A 5,713-nucleotide genomic window follows, 5' to 3' on the forward strand; every position below is an offset into this window, starting at 1 on the left:
TTCTCTTTCTTTCTTTCTCTCTGTATATAATTATGTATGTACACATGTATGTAAGTATATATGTGTAAATATTACATATATAAACATGTAAATATCTCACTAGCAGTTGTGGTTGGGGGTCAGGAAAAGTTTTGTGTTGAAAGCATTGTTTGAGCTTAACTCATGAAGAAAGTAAGGCATTTCTAAGAGGCAAAGATGAGGACATAGCATATTCTAGGCATGAGAGATGGCCGTTATCTGGCTACTGGACCCAGATGGCTCTGGGGGAGAAAGTGAGGCTGATGACTTTGCACAGCCTTCCCTCACTTAAATCCAACTGATTTGCAAGTCATGGCATCAGCTTCCTGATGTCATGATCCTCTTTAAGAATGACGGACAAACCACAACAGGAAATGGTGTAATGTTGAACTAGTTAACTATAGGCTCAGGCTTGGAAAGAGAGGAAAGTCCAGTGGAGTCTAAATAGAGTATACCTTTAAGGAATAGAAGTGATGTCAAATAACATGAAGTGGGGTGATCCTTTTTATGATGTGTAATGTAATTACTAGATCAAACCATATGGTCAATTTTTTGATTCTTGTAACTGCCATATTGCTCTCCAAAATGTTTGCACAATTCAGGAATACCACCAAAAATTTATTAGAGTGCCTATTTTCCCATAACTTAACCAACATGACTGTCTTACCTACATTTATCCCTATCTTTCCTCCCTCATCAACATTCCTATTCTCTTAGAGCTCTAATTTCTGTGGCAACAGTGATCATTCTCTTTACAGGAGCGCTTGCTCTAGTCTACATTGTCACTGGAACGAAAAAGGCAGGTAGGAAAAGGTTGTCAAAGCCCATGTGCCTCCTGAGGGCAGGGACTGGAATACAGAGCTCCTCAGAGTGCAACCTCTTCATAAACCACCAGGTGGCGATCCAAGCTCACAGCTGCCTACTAAGTTCCTGTGGCTTTCATAGATGTGGCTTCCAATAGTTTCCCGGTTCTGCTTAAGTTCCTTGTCCATGTTATTAAATCTCCCAAAATAAAAGTTAAACAAACAAAAAAAGCCCATATTGCTTTTCCTACAGTGTCTTTATCTCCTTGAATTCTCTTGACTCAAACGGACTAGATAAATGGATAAAATATTGATTATGAGCTTACTATGTGTAAGATACTTTGCTAAGCCTGGAAGTACAAATGCTCTCAAAAAGAGAGTCCCTGCCTTCAAGGAGTTTACATTCTAATAGAGGAATTCGACACATACAAGGGAGCTGAAAAGTGGGAGGAAGTGTCTACCTGGAGTAACCTGGTTTGGAGCCATCATGGCTGGCAACAGTACTTCCTCAAATGGGTGTTCCAGGGACAAACTTGCCAATCAGAGGTGGCACCATGTTTTAACATTAAAACTCCTGAGTGGCAGAGGCAGCCATTCCCAGAAAGCATCTGAAATATCAACTTTCTGATGCTTGTGACTGCCACATATGTCTTCAGATCTATGTTATCAACTTCACTTTCACCAAGGGAACAGATACATCCAGAAGCTGTTTGGAGGGGAGAGCCATCCAGCATCCCTTGAGGCCCAAGTCACAAACTGGGTAGAGAATCATTTCATGTGACAGTTGTGATTTACCTTGACTTCGATTTTTGACCAATTGCCTGGTGACTCTTGGATTTAGATGATCAGTGGAATTGACACTGGAGGTTCCAAGGTCAGAAACCACCTTAGTCTTCTCCCATGGTCTCTAGCATGTCTTCTTGGTGTCCAAGTAGCAAGGAAGGGGCTTCTAGTCCCAATGAGTTAGAAGAAGTCCCCTTTCCAAGAAGCAGAGTAACCATCATCCTGCTCTGTTCTGCTGCTGCTAACTCAGTGTCCATGATGCAACTTAAAGATGTCTGATGTTTTTCCCTCTTCTGTCTTCTGGTGTGTTTTCCATTAGGCTGACAGCTCTTTGCATTTTAAATATACCACTATAATGGAATATTAAAAGATCTTATATAACTCCTTTTTTAGATGAAAAGTTCCAGGTAATTAAATTCCCAGTTCCCTGAATTTCTATTCAGGGTCTGGAGTCAAGAAGACCTGAGTTCAAATCCAGCCTCAGATACTTACTAGCTGTGTGACCTTGGGCAAATCATTTAATCCTGTTTAGCTCAGTTTCCTCATCTGTAAAATGAGCTGGAGAAGGAAATGGCAAACCACTCCAGTACTTTGCCAAGAAAACCCCAAAATGGGGTCACAAAGAGTTGGACATGACTGAAAAATGACTAAACAACAACAGGCTAACTGGAAAAATAAAGGGGAAAATGTTAAGGGTCTAAAGCTTGCAAAGGATTACAGCTACCAGGTGTTCTGTTCCAATTCAACAAATATTTAAGTCTTTACTATATACAAAGCACTTTACTAGACTCTGATGATAGAAAATGAAATTAATTCACACTAAAGTATTCCTGAGGCTAGAGATCTCAGACAATAACACTGGAGTAGGAGTTAAGAGATTTGGTTTCTAATCATACTAAAGTTCAAAGGCAATATGAAACTGGGCAAGACCAATGATGATGAAGAATGCTACCCACTTCCTTACAGAGAGGTAAGAGACTAAAGATGCCGAATTAGATACACATTTTTAGAAACAGCCAATATGGGAATTTGTTGTGCTTGCCTATATATACACATATACATATATACATATACATATATATATGATATACATTTATTACAAGGGTTTTCTTTTTCTTTTTGGGAGGGGGGAGGTGGGAAGGAGAGAAAGCAAATCCTTATTAATTGAAAAAATCCATTATTAAAAGGATTTTTAAAAATTTATATGCTTCTTTAAAAATTGAGATACTTCTTTTTTTATTCTCCACAGAACCTAGTCTAGCTTGTTATAAACCAGGGGCTTGGCAACTACTTGCTAAATGAACGGTTTAATGTTTTATACCTCCCTAGAGAATGTATCCTTTTGAAAGAAGAAGCTTGGATATGTAATACTTAACCCAAAAGATATGAGTTTCCAATGGTGGTATTTCAGGCTCTTTGGCATGTAGGCAAGGGTATTATTTTTTTTTTTCAGATATTGGGGAGTGTTCAATGTATACCTGGGTCTTCTCTCTATATTCTCTCCCTTGGTGAACTCATCAGTCCCTATGGGCTCAAGTATAAAATGTATAGAAGTCTCCCAAGTCAATATATCTAACTCTATCTGATGCCCGCTGCCCGTTGGACGTATCTCCACCTGGATGGTACATAGACAATCATTTCAAAGTCAGTGTGTCCAAAATAGAACTCATTCTATTTCCCTGCAAACACTCTTCCAGCTTTCCTTATCTCTGTTGAAGGCACCACCCTTGCTTCTACTCATCCAAGCTTGTGACCTCTGAGTCTCCAGGACTTTTGTCTTCTCTCTTACTCCTCTCTTATCTTGTTGATTCTACATCTCTGACATCAAGTCCCTTTCTCTCCACTCACACAGTTGCTATATCCTACAGGCTCATATTTCTTTTCAACTGTATTATGGCAATAGCCTTCTAATTGCTCTCTTTGCTTCCAGTGTCTCCCATCTCCAACCCACCCTCTACACAGCTGCCAAAATAATCTTGCTGAAGCACAGATCTGGCCTTGTTTACTTCTTTGCTCAAGAAGATTCCTGGTTTCCTATTGCTTTTAGAATAAAATGTAAATTTCTTAGCCTGGCATTTAGGCCCTCCATTATCTTGTTTATACCTAACTCATCAGACTTCTTTCACATTCCTTCTTCTCTTTACACACTCTATGTTCAGGCCAAGTTGATCTACTAACACTTCCCTGTACTCAACCTGCCATTTTCTGCCTCCTTGACTTTGAATGGGTTGTCCTCCAGGGCTGAAATACACTGCCTTCCTCACCACTCCTTCTCAGAGCCCCTCACTATCTTCAAAGCACAGCTCAGATGCTCCTTTCCTGATCCTCCCACCCTCAGAAATGTATCAGTATTCATGTACTTACCTATTTACTTGCTGTTTTCGCCCAGTAGAATATAAATTCCTAAAAAAAGGGGTTAGGAGTGGAGGGGTGTTTAATTTTTATCTGTTTCTCCCAGTGTCTAGCACAGTGTGTGACACATAGTACGTGCTCAATAAATCCTTCTAATGAATTGAATCTCCGTGAATCTGCTTCGCTATCTGTAAAATGGAGATACCGATGTCAGAGTTTTTTTGTGAGGAAATGAATTTGTAAACCTTAGAGCCCTCAATTATAAAAATGTGAGTCATTACCAATGGGTGTCTATAGTAACAATGACATATAAGACAAATGGAAGAGACTAGTTTAACTGTGGACTGCCTCCCTACCTTTTTTTTTTTTTTTTGTTACTATTAGCTTTAAATGTTGGTATAGCATGTAGCGGTGTCTTAGTGTGGAGGAATACAGTGCTGGGCTTTGAACCTGGAAGATATCAAAGCCTGGCTTGACACTTGCTAGCTATATGACCCAGGCCAAGTCACTTTGATGTACCTCATGCGAAGTCTGAGATTTATCAGTTAAGTCTGAGACACAGACTGTCACGATCCTGGAGAAAATCCCAGGGACTTTGTGTATGACCGCATAAATCCTCTTGAGGAAGTCAAGCTTTCGATTCTTAACTTGCAAAGTGGTCACACTCTTGGGATTCGAAACTCGAAGGGTAAGAAAGAGAAAACAGGCTGTGATGGGGGAGGGGGTGAGGCCTTTGCAAATCTTTCTTTAATAGAGAAATCTCTAATAAATATATTTAAAGGGTTTAGAGGTCAAAAGAAGTGACCGGAGGCTAGACTAGTTAAGTTACTATGGTTCTTTGCAAGCCCTGAGCTTTCCACAATATCACCTGCTAAAAAAAAAGAATAAGAGCAGCCCATAGAACTTTTTCTTTGCTGCTTTCAGCCTCGGGGATACTGCTCCCCTTCATTTCTTTTCTCCTCCTCCCACTTGCGCTGGACTTACCGTGTCCGCGCTGCCACCTCCACTTCTTCCTTTCCTCTGTCCTCAAAGCTAGTGTCTTTGCTGCTTGGCAAAACTTTTTTTTTTTTTTTTTTTTTAAACAGCCACCACCAATGTAAAAGCGGAGACACCCAGTGAGTCCTTGCGCCGGCTTGCAGAATCTTCTGGGTGTCAAACAGCCGACGACAACACACGGAAATTGTACGACCTCAAAGCTGTCATCCAAGTCCTCCAACCGTGGAGCGAAGGAGGTGCCGGCTCGTCTCTGTGAAATCACCTGTGAACCTAAAGGGCCGCATAGGGAGCAGGTCTGACAGTAAAGTGACAAACTGTTTCCGCGCTGACCTATATTCTTGGGGGGAATGTAAAATGCTGCTTCCTTGAACGCTGCGAGCAGGATTCGAACCTGCGCGGGGAGACCCCATTGGATTTCAAGTCCAACGCCTTAACCACTCGGCCATCGCAGCACGTTCAAATGAGGTTTACTTCCAGTTTTATCTTTATCAAGAGACAATTACCCATTTCCTGTGTCAATTACCTGTCTTTTCGTTCATCTTTTGTCTTTTTCTTTTATGACATAAACAATATAATTATGTATTCTGCACCGTACGTGCTATAGATATTGGGGCTCCCAGCGTTTGGGGTGTGTGTGTTGATTCAATCCTTGGCTCCACCAGGTGTAGCACCGGAGGCTCAGCCACTCTTTGCTTAACTGCAATTGCACCGGGACCGGATAGAGGATGCTAACCTCCCTCCCCGTTCCTCCTATCCTTGCT

General features: G+C 41.1%; 1 non-coding gene across 1 annotated transcript; it reads right to left on the reverse strand.

Annotated features, from left to right (window-relative positions):
* Positions 1-5,322: 5,322 nt before the first annotated feature.
* TRNAS-UGA lies at positions 5,323-5,404 on the reverse strand. The gene has a single exon. It is a non-coding gene; the product is annotated as a tRNA-Ser (tRNA).
* Between the last annotated feature and the right edge of the window lie 309 nt (positions 5,405-5,713).

This window comes from Vombatus ursinus, unplaced genomic scaffold (assembly GCF_900497805.2).
Source record: "Vombatus ursinus unplaced genomic scaffold, bare-nosed wombat genome assembly UNPS02014863.1, whole genome shotgun sequence".
Classification (NCBI taxonomy): Eukaryota; Metazoa; Chordata; class Mammalia; order Diprotodontia; family Vombatidae; genus Vombatus; species Vombatus ursinus.